Genomic DNA, 17,960 nt, shown 5'->3' with positions numbered 1-17,960 from the left:
GTGATGGCCCGTGCAAGTTGCAAATGCACATGGGAGAGATGTAAAGGTGAGGGTAGTTTGGGTAGAGGTTACTTGCCTTTTAAGGTAGATCAGATCTAAGGATTTCTCAGATCCATCTCAATGGATGGTAAAGCTACCCTCCATTGACTGCAAATAGCCAACATGTCATCTATACATATCATCCGATCCGTTGAAACGATTGGTCTCACAACGATGATCACTAGGAAAAAATAAGGCTAATCCATTCAGACGATAGGCCAAATCCGTATATAATGACAATATGTTGTCCATCTATTTATTTCTTTGATGAGGCCAATCTGATCAGTGGGTTTTCCTCATCTTTGTACACAGTGATCTTGAAGATGGCCCCAACGTTTACTATGGCATGGATTTCATATATAAATGATGTGTCTCTGATATGAGCTCTATGGACAGTAATTTGCACTCTCTCTGAGCATTTATTATATGCTCAAGGAAATGCCTTAGGTTTGTCACCGAGCATCATCACGAAATCTCTTGTTTGAAAAAGTCAGGCGAGAATGCAAATACCGTTTCTAGCATTTGTTTTTTAACGTTGATCATGGTATGGGAAAATGAGCGCGGGATTGCAGCAGATTGGGTTGGCCCCACCAGTTAGTAGCAAGACTCTTACTGAAGTGATGTCACAACCAACATCCGTGGGCCCCACCATGATGTATGTTTTGTATCCACGCCGTCCATCCATCTGGAGAGATCATTTTAGGGTAATACCCAAAGAATGAATCACATCCAAAGCTCCAGTGGACCCCACCACAGAAAACAGTGGGGAGAGTGACACCACTGTTAAAAAATTTTAAAGGCCAAAAAAGTTTCCGATCAAGGTGATATTTGTGTTTTCCCTTCTTTAATGTCTTTTTTAACTTTTGAACAGGTGGGATTTCGAAAAAACATGCATGTCGGGCCTTAGGAACTTTTCAACGGTGGTCATCAATCTTTTCGCTAGAGAGTACCTGCGAGGGAGTCTTGTGGTGGAAGGTGGTTCCTATGTAAGGCTGGACCAGCCATATATACAAGGTGAAGGCGTCAATCAAATGCTCTCATGGACTACCAAGACCTCAATCAGTCTTGTCTAGAACTTCCGAGAGATCTCCGAAGATTTCCCTTGAAATCTCCTCTGCGATTGTAGATTTCCCAAGGAAATCTCCTCTGCGAGAGGGATTTTCAAATGTACAAACCGGCCGACATTTACTCTTGCTGTCAAACGCGAGAATGGGTCATGATGACCCATTTCGTTGTGAATTCACCACGAATTTAAAAAAAAAAACAAACAGGCCCTAGCTACTTTGCTTCTCGGTAACTTCTGGGGCCTTAACGAATGCGTCTGGTCCAAGTTCGACACCAATATCATCGTTGCTAGTGACTACCGTGGTTCAGTCACGGTCTTGGACATTTTCCACCCCCCTTCTTTCGTCTCCATTGTCCCCAACGGGCACTCCTCCAAGATCAGTAGCATCGACTAGAATCCCATCTACTCCAACTCCTTCCTTACCTCTGGCAATGACGTTAATGTCAAGGTATGGATCCTTGGTGGAGGAAACAACCAAGCTAATTTTACTATATATTTTTTTTAAAATTATTATTATTATTTTTTAATTTTTAAATTTTTTTAAAAAAATCTGGACCGATCCGAACCGTGCCTAATCCGATCCGACTCGGTTTTCTTGACCCAGTCGGACTCGGATCGGATCGGGCCATGTATATTTCAGATCGATTCGAGTCAGGTGACCCGACTCGGTCCTGGATTAGATCGTGTTCGGGTTAGGCCATTGAGATTCCGGAACGGATTGAGTTCGACCCAATCCATTCTGACTCGGACTGATGCCCAGCTCTAGTAAGGATCCACTTCATCCATGTGCTTACATTCATGTTGTCCGTATGTTTTGACAGCTTATTTCAAGGCATGATTTCAAAAATGACAAATCTCAGGTGGACCGCACTACACTTCATGTATGTGATTATATTCACGTCGTCCATCCGCTTTGACCTCTCATTTTAAGGCATGATTCCAAAAATGACAAATCTCAGGTGGACCCCACTACAGGAAACAATGGTGATTGACCATTAAAAACTTCCCGTGGGCCACAAAAGTTTTAGATCAAGCTTTTACGTGGTCCCTTCATCCTGGTCTTGCGACCTAATCAACAGGTTGGATGGCAAATAAACATTCCAGTGGCCCTCAAGAAGTTTTTAATGGCCGGTATCAATCACCACTGTTTCCTTTGGTGTGGTCCACCTAATACTTGGATCTGCTTAATTTTAAAAACTGTACCCAAAAATAAGCTGAAAAAACGGATGGACGGCGTGGATGTAAGGCATATACATAACGGTGGACCCACAGTGAGCGATGCACCGAAGGACGCGGATTAGGTCCTACCTGGCCTACCCGAGCTCGAAACAGGCTTGGACTCTGCGGGGTCACCGTGATGTATGGGTTGATCAACACCGTCTATACATTTTTTCACATCATTTTAGTCTATAAATGTAAAAAATGAGACAGATTAAAGGCATAAGTGGACCACATATTAGGGATCAAACGGTTACCATTAAAAACTTCGTGGGAGCTGTAGAAGTTCTGGATCAATCTGATGTTTGGTTTTTTGCCTTCATCCAGTTTTACCTGACCACATGAACAGGTTGGATGGATAAGAAACATCATAGTGGGCCCTAGAAATGTTTCAATGGTGGGTGTAACTACCACCGATAGTTTCTGTGTTGTGGTCCACTTGAACTTTTTATCTGTCTAATTTTTGGTATTATATCCTAAAATGATATTTAAAAATGGATGAACGGTGTTGATAAACCAATACATCACGGTGGGTCCCTCAGATCCCTAGCCTGTTCCGGGGGTATTACCTAATCCGCGTTCTCGACTGAAGTCGCGCTCCTGGATCTTGAGTTCGGCACGTGTACAGCTGGCGGTAGCATTGCGTCGAGCGGCTCTCATGGAGATAGCATCTAACCGCATCCAGTGGCTGCGGGCTTTTCTGTCTCCGTTCTTTACCCAAACGAGAGCTCCCTTTCGCAGCCCTACTGTTTCTGCTGTTGAGGTATTTGTTCTGGAGATCAGCTAATAATGCTTTGAATGCTTGTTTCTCTTCTTTAATGTAGAAATCAATCGACGTTGGAAACTGTGAAGGTTTCGATCCATTCTCTTCTTCTTCTTTTTTGGATTGTTTATATGTGAATTCTGTAAGTCCTGTCTGGATTAGTTTGTTCAACTGAAATGCGGGATCAGTGGTGGAAATCAATTAATTGATGTTGGAAACTGTGAAGGTTTCGATCTATTCACTTCTTTTTTGGATTGTTGATATGTAACTTTTGTAAGTCCTGTCTGGATTAGTTTAAACTGAAATGTGGTATCAGTGGTGGAAATCAATTAATTGATGTTGGAAACTGTGAAGGTTTCGATCTATTCTCTTCTTTTTTTGGATTGTTTATATGTGAAATTTGTAAGTCTTGTCTGGATTAGTTTAAACTGAAATGTGATATCAGTTGTGGAAATCAATTAATTGATGTTGGAAACTGTGAAGGTTTCGATCTGTTCTCTTCTTTTTAGGATTGTTGATATGTAACTTTTGTAAGTTCTGTCTGGATTAGTTTAAACTGAAGTGTGATATCAGTTGTGGAAATCAATTAATTGATGTTGGAAACTGTGAAGGTTTCGATCTATTCTTTTCTTTTTTGGATTGTTGATATGTAACTTTTGTAAGCTCTGTCTGGATTAGTTTAAACTGAAATGTGGGATCAGTGGTGGAAATCAATTAATTGACGTTGGAAACTGTGAAGGTTTCGATCTATTCTTTTCTTTTTGGGATTGTTGATATGTAACTTTTTTAAGTCCTGTCTGGATTAGTTTAAACTGAAATGTGGTATCAGTGGTGGAAATCAATTAATTGATGTTGGAAGCTGTGAAGGTTTCGATCTATTCTCTTCTTTTTTTGGATTGTTTATATGTGAAATTTGTAAGTCTTGTCTGGATTAGTTTAAACTGAAATGTGATATCAGTTGTGGAAATCAATTAATTGATGTTGCAAACTGTGAAGATTTCGATCTATTCTCTTCTTTTTTGGATTGTTGATTTGTAACTTTTGTAAGTTCTGTCTGAATTAGTTTAAACTGAAATGTGGGATCAGTGGTGGAAATCAATTAATTGATGTTGGAAACTGTGAAGATTTCGATCTATTCTTTTCTTTTTTGGATTGTTGATATGTAACTTTTGTAAGCTCTGTCTGGATTAGTTTAAACTGAAATGTGGGATCAGCGGTGGAAATTAATTATTTGATGTTGGAAACTGTGAAGATTTCGATCTATTCTCTTCTATTTTGGATTGTTGATATGTAACTTTTGTAAGTTCTGTCTGAATTAGTTTAAACTGAAATGTGGGATCAGTGGTGGAAATTAATTAATCGACGTTGGAAACTGTGAAGGTTTCGATCTATTCTTTTCTGTTTTGGATTGTTGATATGTAACTTTTGTAAGTTCTGTCTGAATTAGTTTAAACTGAAATGTGGGATCAGTGGTGGAAATCAATTAATTGACGTTGGAAACTGTGAAGGTTTCGATCTATTCTTTTCTTTTTTGGATTGTTGATATGTAACTTTTGTAAGTTCTGTCTAGATTAGTTGAAACTGAAATGCAGGATCAGTGGTGGAAATCAATTTCCATTATTTTGGAAGGGGCCTATCTTTCTTTTGGGGTTGTATTAGCCTAATCAAGGCGGCGTTGGCTGACCTCCCTGTGTATTACATGCCCTTCAAAATTCCAATAGCTGTTGTGAAAAATTAGAAAAGACTCGGTGACTTCTTAAATTTTTTTGCAGATTTGTTAGTTCTAGTCATTTTACTTTCCAGCACTTTATTTTCTCTCACTTAGGGGTCGTTTGGATGCCTGTAAATGGTTTAAGTTGTCAATGATTTTCAGCCTGTGTTTGGCTTTAATCTGTTAATGATTGTAAATGGTTTATATCCTTTAATTGGGATAGTTTAGAGAAGTAATTCATTAAAAACATTCAAATGGCATATAAGAGGGGATTTTAAAGTGGATCATTGGGTTAAGCCCATCTCACTAAAGCTTAGGGTTGATCCTCACAGAAAACCAAGATTAGGTGAGCCATAGAAGTGGGCCCACGAATTCAAATGCTTGCCGACAAGGGGGCTGGTAGCAAGATTAGTTGCTGTTGGGGCAGAGAGGGAGAGAGAGAGAGAGAGAGAGAGAGAGAGAGAGAGGTCTCTCTTTATAGCAATGCGTTTAAAAAAAGAGTTGTTGTAAATGATTTGCTAGTAAATGAAATCCTTTGCTAGTAAATGAGAAGGGGCAAAAGGTTGTAAATCATTTACAACCTTTAAATGATTTACAGGCGAAAGGGCCATCCAAACGCAAGTTGTAAATGATTTAAACTTCCCTCATTTACAAGCATCCAAACGACCCCTTAACTTTCCTGCAATTTACTTTCTGCATTTTCTTTACTTCCTTCGTGTATTTTTTAAACCGGGAGCAACTATTACCACTAGTATTCATACCACAAGTGCCTTTTGCGGCGTAGGAACCTATCAGGCCTACAGGGAATTCCTCTATGTTCTTGCCATTGAGGAGGCCTCCCAAAAGGCACCAGCCAAGCATGTACCAAAGTTTGGTCCATTTGGGCCATGAGGTACATTACTTAGGGAACATATTGGAGGTGGGAAGCCCTAGTTGCATTCATACATGTGCACACTCCCAGTGTTTCTTTCTCATTGTAAGCAAAATCCTGTGTGTGTGAATGTGTGTAAAATAGCACAAAAATCCTAATAGAAAGCAAGGATCAAGGATAGTCCCGTGGTAGAGATTCACAAAGTCAACATGGTTCCCCAAGGGCCCATTTGGTTTATGGAATTAAATGGTATGGAATTGTATTAGATGGGATTAACACCATTATTGCACAATGATTGCATGTCTAGAAATACCATGGTATTTTGGCCATCTGATCCACATGTTTGGGATAAAATTCTTGCTATGGGAAAAACACTGGATTAAGCAAAACCCCATTTGGTGGACCATGGAATTGTAATCAATGAACCAAATTCATAACGGATGTTGGTCACTCGTACACATATATAACTAGAATTCACGTGTAAAGGATGTGTATGGATGGACGGCATGGATAAAACACATGCATCAATGTGGGGCCCACATGTGTAGTGGATTTCAAAATCCACGGAAAATCCCGCATGGGACCAAATGCAATTCCATCCCACCGAATCCCATCTAAGCCCATGTACCAAACGGGCCCCAAGTGCCTCGTCTCTTTAGGACATCCACGGATTCACTCTAAGACAATTTATTTTCCTTACACAGTTGTAGGGAGTAAAAAGATGTTAAAATGTATCTAATCTAATCATGGCTCATCTCTTACCCATAACCAAGGTCCTACCCTTATGGAGTTTGCTTGGAAAATCCGCTCCATCAGTTTGGTTCACCACGTGCGAAAACCTCAAGTTGTAAGTTGCCCCTCATCGTTCCTTCATCGGATGTCCTCAATTGCTGTTGACAATGTGAGATCAACATGCTAAATCTACCAAACTTATTCAGGTTGATGTAGGCCTACGGCCCATTGTAGGGCTCAACCCACTTAAGCCCATCCAGGCCCACTATAGGGCCCAACAAGACGTAGGCCATAGCCTACTGTAGAGCCCAACATGTGCTGATTTTTTGGCTGATTATTTATAGATTTGGGGGCCTAAATTAAGGATTGCAATTTGCTATTTTTGAGAGGTATAGGGAGTTGATTTAAAGATGTGATTGAAGATATGAAGGGGATGTGATTGATACGATTGAAGATATGGGGCTGATTTAGAGATATAATTTCTTTCTATGTTTGCTTTTATTATTAAGCTTTTATGATATTAAGGAAGATTAGATTGGTTAGAAATAAATTGTGAAATCAATCTCTTAGTTGGGGGATTTTAATTAAAGATTCATTTATGATCTATAAAAGGGGGTTGTGGTGTAGGAGTTAGTCATTCGAATACTTTTCTGAGCGTGAGTTTTCTTAAAGTTTTTGTAAGAGAAGAAGGTTGATATCAATAAAGTTCTCTCCCTCTACTTCATTGTTCTTGTGGGTATGCTTTTTTATTTCCTTTACAATTTAGGTATTGATATCTCATTGACTCGATAACCGGCTGGATTTCACCATTTTGGTATAAGAGTGGGTCGTGTTTGGGGATTTTTAGACTCTACATCATCCTCTAATGGCTTCGAAGGGGGCAACATAAGAAGAGTTTGTGCAAATAACTCAATTGATATGCACATTCACAGAGTGAGTAGATCAACTCACATATATGGTAGGCAATTTCACTTATCAAGTGGGAGAGCTCAAAAATGAAGAGAATCCGGATACCAAAGTTGGAGCGCATGGACACATAGGGGGAGGTCCCCACCCAGGTCTTAACCAATAACGGGTGGCCTTGGTTTGTGAAGACACCAATGATCGAATCCTTCGATTGTTGGAACATGACAGAGAAACTGGAATTAAGGTAGAAATTCCAGAATTCCTTGGTCGGTAACATGTTGACGACTTCATCGATTGGTTAAGCAAGGTGGAAAAGGTGTTTGAGTACAAGGAAGTCGTTGATAATTGGAAGGTGAAGTTAGTAGTTGTGAAGTTTTTTAGTTACGCGTTTGCATGGTGGGATGATCTTCAAGCCGAATGAATCCATTAATGTAAGGAGAAAATAAATTCTTAAGAAAAGATGAAAAAGAAGTTAAAAAGAGAAGTTTCTACATGTGACTTATGCCCGTGACCTCTATCAAAGACGTGATAATTTATGTCAAGGGAACAAGTTGGTAAATGAATATACCGACTAGTTCTATACATTGACATCACGAGCAGAGTTTCATGAGTATGAAGACAAATTTTTTTTCAAGATATCTTAATGGTTTTAACCCGGATATCATAAATGAATTGACTTTTAGAGATGTTTTTAAAATGTTTGATGCATATACGCTTGTGTTAAAAGCCGAAAAGATAATTAATTGCAAACTTGGGAGTCGATTTGGTGCCCCATGAGGGTCATCATTGACAACGGAGCAACATGCTAACTTCTCACGTAAGGCAACCACATGGCTTCCCATAGACGGAGGGACAATGGGCCAATGTCTAATAATAAAGCCAAGCCCCAACTCGAAGAGATGTGTTTTTGGACAAAGGGCTAATTTACCGAAGATGGGACAAAGCAACACTCCTTCACGTGCTTTAAATGTGAGCAGTTGGGACATCATTCCTTTCATTTTCCTAAACATCTGTCTACAACTAAAGTAAATTTGGTTGAGGAAGGAGAATATGTTGAAGACACTCTCGACCTCATGCTAACCAAAATTGAAGTGGGCAAAATATGAAGATGAGGTGCCTATTGGGAAAGATTCAACGGATGTGTATTGTGATAGTGGAAAGTCATTGGTTGTCCAACGGATTATGCTATTGACACCTCGAGTGGTTAATGTGGGGCGATGGTTGTGACACAACATTTTTCGCACTACTTATACTTTTGGTGGTAAGATATGCACTATTTTGGTAGACGGATGGAGCAGTTAGAACATTGTCTCACAAGAAATGGTGAACAAATTAAAACTCAAAGAATGTAAGTATCCACGACTATATCATATTTTTTGGTTCAAGAAAAGGGGAGTGGTTTCTGTTAACTCTAGGTGCTTAGTTTCCTTCTCTATTGGATCCAAGTACAAGGATGGTTTATGGTTTGATATGGTCCCCATGGATACGTGCCACTTTTTATTAGGGAGACCATAGTTGTGGGACTGAGATATGGTGCACATGACTTGGGCCAACATCTATTCTTTCATCAAGGATGGTGTTAATATCATATTGCACTCTATGGAACATCTTCAAACACTGAAATCTGATAAAGAATAGGGTGAAAAATCACCCAGTGTGCAGAAATTTGAAGAGGAAAGTAAGTAGACGAGCATCATTTATGTCTTGGTTGCTAAAGAAGACACAAAGCAGTTGGATGTTCCACCTCCAATGCAGGAACTTCTTCATGAATATAAAGACTTGGTGGCCGAAGAACTTCCAGTTGGACTTCCTCCTATGAGGAACATTCAACACCACATTGATTTAGTGTCGGGTTTGAGTCTGCTGAATTTCGTGCACCATCGGATGAGTCGAGCCGAACATGCCAAGCTCCACTGACAGGTTACTGAGACACTACAAAAAGGTTTAATTCGGAAAAGCATGTCACCATGTGCTGTTCCTGCATTATTAACCCCTTAGAAAGATGGGTCTGGACTGTGGAGGATGTGCATGGATAGTTGTGCGATCAACAGGATTACTATTAAGTGTCAGTTTCCTATTGCTCGCTTGGACGATATGCTGGACATTCTGCATGGAGCAAAGGTTTTTTCAAAGATCATCTTGCGGAGCGGATATCATCAAATACGTATTCGGCCCAAGGATGAGTAGAAGACTACATTTAAGAGTTGAGACGGGTTGCACGAGTGGCTCATCATGCCATTCAACTTTTCAAATGCTCCAAGCACTTTCATGAGGTTGATGACAGAGGTACTCTGCCCTTTTATAGGAAAGTTCTTAATTGTCTATTTTGATAATATTCTTATTTTTAGTCTTGATGCATCTGTTCATCTTGATAATTTACAACAAATATTTGATGTACTACGGTGGGAGTCATTATTTGTTAACTTGAAAAAGTGCTCTTTGTCGTTAGTGTTGTGTTTTTGGGGTATATTATATCTGTAGAAATGACCAAGGTTGATCAAGAGAAAATCAAGGCCATTACAAAGTGGTCCACCCTACAAACCCTTTCGGAGGTTCGTTCTTTCCACGGCTTGGCGACATTTTATCAGAGATTTATTTGGAATTTTAACACCATCATCGCACCTGTTAATGACTACATGCGGGGAGGCAAGTTCGAATGGACTAAAGCGATAGATTGAAGTTTTGATGTCATAAAAAAGAAGATGACTGAAGCTCCAGTTTTTGCACTTTTAGACTTCAATAAAGTCATTGAAGTGAAAAGCAATGCTTCAAATGTTGGCATTGGCATGGTATTGAGTTAGGAAGGAAAGCCAATCGATTTCTTTAGCGAGAAGCATAATAATGCATGGCAGAACAACTCCATGTATGATCTCGAGTTCTATGCAGTGGTCCTTGCGTTATGACATTGGGGACATTAATTGATTCATTGGCAGTTCATTCTATACTCGGACCTTGAGGCGTTGGGATATCTCAACTCCCAAAAGAAGCTAAGTGCTCTTTATGTGAACTGGATGACTTTCCTACTAGAACATACCTTCCATTTGGATCATAACGTTGCAAGCTAGAACAAAGCAGCAAATGCTTTGAGTAGGAGGGTGATTCTACTAGGAAGTCTTGGCGTGGAGGTCGTTGGATTAGAGGCATTAAAAGAACATTATAAAGAGGACCCCTTTTTTGGTAAAGTGCTTGACATGTGTGTGGATAGCCGAGATCTAAAGTGTGAATTCATCTGACATGATGGATATCTATTCAAGGGTTCTCGGCTATGCATTCCCGAAGGATCTATACTAGAGAAGATTCTAAGCCACATAGAGGAGGATTGGGTGGACACTTTGGAAGGGATAAAATATTGGCCATGATGGATGAAAAATACTACTAGCCCTGTATATAGCATGGCGTCGAATGGTTCGTAGCATGATGTTGCGGATGTTAAGTTTTTAAAGGTCATGTGCAATATATGGGCTATTATACGCCACTTCCCGTTCTAGTTGAGCCTTGTGTGGATATTTCTATGGACTTCATTCTGGGTCTTCCTAACACTCGTGTAGATTCGATTTTCGTTGTGGATCATTTTTTGAAAATGCCCTACTTCATTCCATGCGAAAGGACGATGAACACTATGCATGTCGCCAACATATTTTCAAAGAAATTATGAGACTTCACGGGGTACCAAAGACAATAACTGTGGGTAAAATCCGTAGGCAAAGAAATTGTGTAGATTTTTCAGAAACGGATCTTCTTCCTAGATCCATAATTACAAAATAAAAATTAAGACGAGTAGCTTGTTAATAAAATGTATACCCAACAAGGTCTAATTCTTTACTAGCGAACGACAACCGGGGTATTACGACAAGGGAGCCTCAGACCTCTTCTTAATTCTTAATTTTGTGAATATAAAATTAGAAATTAAATTAGTCGCAAAAGATTTGCCTAAAATTAAATAGATTTATAATATCAAAAGAAAATGGCAATATCTTAATTATGTCTTAGTAGGACAACCTTTCATGTAATTTCTTTCGCAGGGTAACCTTATATCACTAGACAATGTTGAAAAAGTTACAAATAGAAATAATATACAAAACATACTTAATATAACATAAAATTACAAAAAACGCAAAATTGCTTACAAGTTGGCTCTGATACCAAATCCGCAGGATCGGCTTACAAGCAGTTGTAGATTACACAAAATTAAGAAAAGAAGAACTCTAGCTTGCCAACCAAGTTCTCACAAGGACTAAATATGAATTCGCTAATCGAACTCTTGTTCTAAAACAAAAAAACCCATCTCTTTATATAAAGATCTACAAATACTATTTGAAAGAAATGTACAAAAACTGTGAGTAAAATCCGTGGGCAAATAGTACCCAGTTTGACAATTATTTGACAGCTGTGTGGTTTTATTGTATGGTTTTTACTATTTGCTTCAGTAAAAATGCTACAGTATTTTGGCATTTGTTGCTACAGTGATTTGCTATAGTAGCCTTTTTGGAAGTTTGTGATGATGAGATTCTTTGGCGTCATCGGTGCTTAGATGACTTTGGCTTAAGTTTGGCGTAGTCGGTGCTTAAATGACTTTGGCTTGGAAGATTTTGGCTTTAGAAGAAAACGTCAACATCTTGCTCTTCTTCTGGTGCTGTTGTAGATGATTCTTCTGAGTCATGATACGTAGATTCATGACGACTGGATACTTAATCTTGGAGGGCAATGAACGCAGATTTGAGGTCAGCTAATTCTTTCTTTAAGATGGCTGCTTCATCAGGCTTTGAGGAAGAAATAACTTCTTTGAAGGTCTTTGGTATTTCCTTTTGGGCGATTGTTTGCTTAGTTGCTTCAAGAACTATATATCACAATCGAATTTGTTCCACCATTTAATGTAGGTAGTTTGGAAGAGGACTTTGACATTTTGATATTCAAAAGGTAAAACTTCATACTTCCACTTCAGAATCCATGGAAGTCCGTATTTGGCATAGTACATCATTACAAAATGAGCTGGGAACTCAGGATTCTGTAATTTTTTCATTTTGGCATAGTGTGTAAAGAGGGTATTTGGCAGAATTGATGAATGTGTTCCAAACAATGTCCACCATTGCGTATAAAACCAAGGCGGGATTTCTTTGGTTTATGGTCTTGAGAAATTCAAAAACCAAGAATGTCCTTTTTCTGAGTTTTGGAAGAAGAGAGCATATTTCCATGCTATCATATAGTCCCAATAGGTGAAGGAATGGGACTGTCCATTTGGACTTTGGACATTGCGATAATGAGAAAGAGATTTTCCCCATTCAGTTGCCAAACTGGGTACTATTCGCCCACGGATTTTACCCACAATTTTTGTATAGTTCTTTCAAATAGTATTTGTAGATCTCTATATAAAGAGATGGGTTCTTTGTTTTAGAACAAAAGTTTAATTAACGAATTCATATTTAGTCCTTGCAAGAGCTTGGTTAGCAAGCTAGAGTTTTTCTTTTCTTAATTCTATGTGATCTACAACTGCTTGTAAGCCAATCCTACGAATTTGGTATCAGAGCTAACTTGTAAGCAGTTTTTTGTTTTCTGTAATTTCATGTTATATTAAGCGTGTTTTGCATATTATTTTTATTCGTAACTTTTTCAATATTGTTTAGTGATATGAGGTTGCCCTACGTAAGAAATTACGTGAAAGGTTGTCCTACTAAGGCATAATTGAGATATTGCCATTTTCTTTTGATATTATAGATCTATTTAATTTTAGGCAAATCTTTTGCGATTGATTTAATTTTTGATTTCATATTCACAAAATTAAGAATTAAGAAGAGGTCCGAGGCTCCCTTGTCGTAATACCCCGGTTGTCGTTCGCTAGTAAAGCATTAAACCTTGTTGGTAACCTCTTGAGTACCGTAGGCGACAACTTATCTTAGTAGGACTTGGCTTTATCTCAAGCTGAGTTTGCCTATAACAAATCAGTAAATTGTACCATCAAAAAATCTCCATTTGAGATTGTAAATGGAAGAAGTGCACGTTATGTACTTGAGTTAGTTTTATTATTGGTGCAAGAGCAAGTGAGCGGAGATGCTGATGCTTTCACCAAGCATGTCCAAGACTTGCAAGCTCGGATAAAGAAAAAGATTGAAGACCACAATACCAGGTACCAAGAAGTTGTGAGCGGACATCGGTGTGAGAAGTTATATAATGAAGGTGACTTAGTTATGGTCTGTCTTCGTAAAGAAAGTTTTCCAAGGGGAACTTACAATAAGCTCAAGTCTAGGAAAATTGGTACAAGTCAGGTCAAGAGGCAGTTGGGTGGCAATGCCTATGAAATCGAGTTGCCAAATGACTTAGATATCTCATCAACTTTCAATGTGGTGGACTTATTCAAGTACTATGGCGAGGCATATGAGGTTCAAAATAAAGCCATCACCGATATGGATAAACAACTCCCAAAGGAAAAGAATGAAGAAGTTGAACAAGTGTTGAGAATGAAGACTGCTAACACTCGATGGGGCCAATACAGGCAATACCTTGTAAAATGGAAGAACTAGCCCAATTCTGAATGCACATGGATCATGGGCGACGAATTGAAAAGATTAGATCCGGACCTCTACTACTTGTGAAGCATTTGACTTGTTAAAGTCGAGTTCTTTCCAACCTAAGGGGATGATGCAGGCCCACGACCCACTTAGGCTCATCTAGGCCCACTGTAGGCCCAACCCACTTAAACCCATCTAGGCCCACTTAAGGGCTTGGCAAGACGTAGGCCCATATCCCACCATAGAGCCCAACATGTGCTTATTTTTGGGTTGATTATTTATAGATTTGGGGGCCCAAATTAAGAATTGTAATTTACTATTTTTGGGAAATAAGGGGGGCTGATTTGAAAATGTGATTTATGTGATTGAAGATATGAATGGGGTGTGATTGATACGATTGAACATATGGGGTTGATTTAGAGATGTAATTACTTTCTATGTTTGCTTTTTATTATTAAGCTTTTACCATATTAAGGAAGATTGGGTTGACTTGAAATAAATTGTGATTGATTTGAAATCAATCTCTTAGTTGGGGGGATTTTAATTAAAGATTCATTTTGGATCTATAAAAGGGGGTTGTGGTATAGGAGCATGGTGTGCCGTAAAGGCTGTTATGGGACCGTAAATGCCGTTACGTAAAGGTAACGGTAGCAACTGTTACCCGTTACGGGGTCGTAACGGTTGTAATAGCCGTTATGGAAAAAATGACTTGTAACCATCATTAACAGCCTGTTACACCCCATTATAAAAGCCGTAACATTCCCGTAATGGTCTGTTTACAAGTTTCTTGGATTATTTTTTTTTCAACGTTACGGGGTAGATATGGATTTTAGGGGTTTTTCCTTTCAATAATAAAGAGACCGTAATAGCCGTTTTGGGGGTCGTAACAGCCGTTACGACCCGCATCGTAAAGGTAATGATGGTGGCTGTTATGGCCACCATTACTGTTACGGAATACCTTGTATAGGAGTAAGTCATTCGAATACTTTTCTGAGCATGAGTTTTCTTAAAGTTTTTGTAAAAGAAGAAGCACGATATCATAAAGTTCTCTCCCTTCCTACTCCATTGTCCTTGTGCTTATACTTTCTTTCTTTTTTTAATATTTCTTTTGCAATTTGGGTATCGAGATCTCATTGACTTAATAACCAGGTTGCACCATATGTGGATAGGCATAATCTCACCACAACACTGATCTAACCTATGAGCGGTCATCTTAAAGTCTCAATTGAGGAGCAACGATTCCTACTGTCCATTGATCCAGTCGACGTGGTCATCCTGACAAGACCAAACTCTTGCGTTGAGGTTGAAGTTGATAATTGGTAGAAATCATGCACGGACTACATCAAGTGATGGATTCCTTAAAGGGAACTTGTTTTCATGAGTGGGTAGTGAAGAATTGATTGGGCCCGTGGTGGGTTCTCATCAAATAAACCATTTGTGACCAATGGAATAATGTCTAGGTCTAGACATCCATTTTACTATCAAAGTCATAGCCTATCCTGTGATATTAAATGGGTATACGATCTAGTGGTGAGCGCTCGACATGGATATAATGGGTAAATGGTGGCAGTTATGTAAGGTGAATGGGATAACACCCAAGGGGCCTGATATGAGGGAATGTAAGGGCTAGTTGTGCTCCCATAAATTGTAGGTCCTCGTTATCCTTAAATTGGATGGGAGACTTTATGGGCTAACTAATGGTTCTAGCTTGGGAGAAAAATTCCTTGAGGTTAGGGAGATGTGGGTTCCACAACTTTGGTCAAATTTATATTTTGCAACTGTCAAACATCTCATCTGAGCCACTGATCTTTGCTCCCCGGCTTCCTTTGATATGGATAACATGTTTTTGAGGGTAGACAAGTCCAGGCTTTTCATGGTTCACTCCTACTCCATTTGAGCTGCCAATCGTCAAGAAGAGGTGGGCATACCAAATTTGTTTGGCACTATAATGTTCCTCCCAAGATAGCCGCTCTTGGGTGGCTGGTTGGTAGGAAAAAAGTCTTAACTATTGACAATCTTGGGAAGAGGTCAATGATTCTCTTGAATGTTTGCCTTCTATGTATGGGTGACAAGGAAACTGTTGATAATCTCTTTATCCACAATCTATACGTTTTTCAGCTGGGTGGGAAAGCCATTTGGCCCCTCCAATATTCAGTCTTGCTGGCCCCACAAGCTTCCACCCTCAAACGGACGGCCAGAACCGAGAGGATCAATGCGCTACTGGAGGCACTTGTATGAGTCAATTCTGTTTACACAGAACAGTCAGTGGTGTAGAGAACAGTAAGGATAACGAGCGCTCCGCCCGCTTGGAGTTGGTCAAGCTACTACTGCGGGCCAAGCCTTAGAAGGTATAGCGAGACAACCAGAAGCAGAGGCGCCTTCTCAGCGAGGAGTAGTTTACGATCCGGTGTCTTCGTGCGAAAGATCTGGGTGGACATCTTGGGGTGTTTTCTAGTGTCTTGGTCCTTCCCGCTATCAGTGAGCGAGCTCTTACTTGCTTGGCACGGTGCAGGCATTGGAAAGACGAGGAAGTTTTTATGGAGAATGACCTTGCGAGCAATTTGGTGGGCTGTTTGAGAGGAAAGAAACCCGAGGTGTTTTAAAAATGAAAGAAAATCATCAAAGGGAACCTCCCAAAAGGCCAGGTCTCTTGTGATTGAATGGGCCTCGTGCATGCCTAAGCTTAAGGACTGTAATCTTCTTTTCCTCAAGATGTAAGACGACTCTATTTTGTTCTGTGTTGCTGTTTTGTTGTAGTTTTTGTTGTGTTTTAATAGAAGTGTCACTTGTTGATGTGCCTCAGTGGTAGACTCTCTAGAGTTTCAACATGAGGTCATAGGTTTGAGCATCCCTTGTGGTGTGAGTGCGCGAGAGTTTTGTGTGTGTGTGTGTGTGTGTGTGTGTGTGTGGTTAAAAAAAAAAATGAAGTGTTATCTTTTTTTAAAAAAAGTAGATATTGTGCGCAATTCAGTATTTCAACTGTAACTTTGTGCCCGAAGACAGTATTAAGCTGAAATTGGGTTCAACTGAAGGGAAATTTGGTAGGCTTTAAGATGGCTCACTGATGCAGGCTGATTTGGTCCCACGATCCATGGGCTAGACCCATGTATCCCAAGCCCAATAGTCGGCCCATCAATAAGGAGGCCCAAGCCTCCTATTTAGGTTGCTAGCTTGTTTAGGTAGTTAGCTAGCGAAATCAATCAGCTAGCTATGAATAATCAACTAGTCAAATCTTTTTTATTTATTTTCCATATTTGTAATAAATCATTGGTTATAAATGACATTATGAGTTTTCCTTTTATGTATGTTTCAAAGCTTATATAAGGGCCTAAGATGAGTAGTATCAAGGCACCTTTGAATTGAATGAAATTTTCTAACTTGCGTCTTTCTACTTAGTGTGGTTCTCGTGTTTAGAATGAAGGTGCCTCCGCTTGGGTGGATCCTTCCCATCAGCCAGCTGTGCCACCCATGGATTATAGATTTTGCATGTCGAAACTTAAGGAATTGGGACGTTAATATGGCTCAAAAATTGACCTTGGATGAGGAAAAACGTTCTCGTGCTTAAGGCCACGTTTTTTTTGTGGTTGCAACCCTGGGATGCAGAAAAACCGTCTGTGCCCTAGGATATATATATATATATTTTTTCTCAAAAAATAGGTGTGTGGCCCACCTTTGGGATATGCTGGGTCCCACATCATTTTGGTTAATCTTTGGTCTCAATTTCCTAATTTTTCTGACTTGGATATGGTTTTTAAGGCTATAGTGGTCTTGGGCTCCAAGGTGGGTGCACAAAAAATTTCTGCAATGCACTTTTCTTAATATGATGAGAGACCTGTTTTCCCATGATAAATGGGTTAATTAGCTTAATCACTCTGTTGATTGGGGTGTCTATGGATGCAATATCATCTTACCGCTTAGATTGTGGGTCACTTTGGTACGTCAAACATTAATGGTATTGAGGAAGCTACTTCCTCTAATATGTCTATGCTTGGGGTAGGGTCAAGGGCGCCGCTCTAGTATATTCTACTGAGCATTCACAATATAGTTATATATGCAAATCGATATCACAATTGATATATGAAATGATGAATGTGATAACGAAATTTGATATGCCTGCTCAGAAATCTTGATCTTTACATTGTACATGTAAA

The 17,960-nt window shown here is 39.4% G+C and overlaps 1 protein-coding gene across 2 annotated transcripts in view; it reads left to right on the top strand.

Moving 5' to 3' along the window:
* The first annotated feature begins 2,929 nt into the window (after positions 1-2,929).
* LOC131230674 (long chain base biosynthesis protein 1-like) overlaps positions 2,930-17,960 on the top strand; it is a 37,488-nt gene continuing 22,457 nt past the window's right edge. Inside the window, exon 1 of one of the 2 annotated variants that reach the window (XM_058226578.1) lies at positions 2,930-3,086. The gene's annotated coding sequence lies outside the window, so the exon portion shown is untranslated. Of the gene's footprint in view, positions 3,176-17,960 lie in introns of both variants that reach the window. The other variant, XM_058226579.1, reaches the window with a different exon arrangement.

The sequence above is a fragment of the Magnolia sinica genome, chromosome 17 (genome assembly GCF_029962835.1).
Source record: "Magnolia sinica isolate HGM2019 chromosome 17, MsV1, whole genome shotgun sequence".
NCBI lineage: Eukaryota > Viridiplantae > Streptophyta > Magnoliopsida > Magnoliales > Magnoliaceae > Magnolia > Magnolia sinica.
The sequence above is the reverse complement of the archived record's forward strand: the minus strand, read 5'-3'. Positions and strand labels throughout refer to the sequence as shown.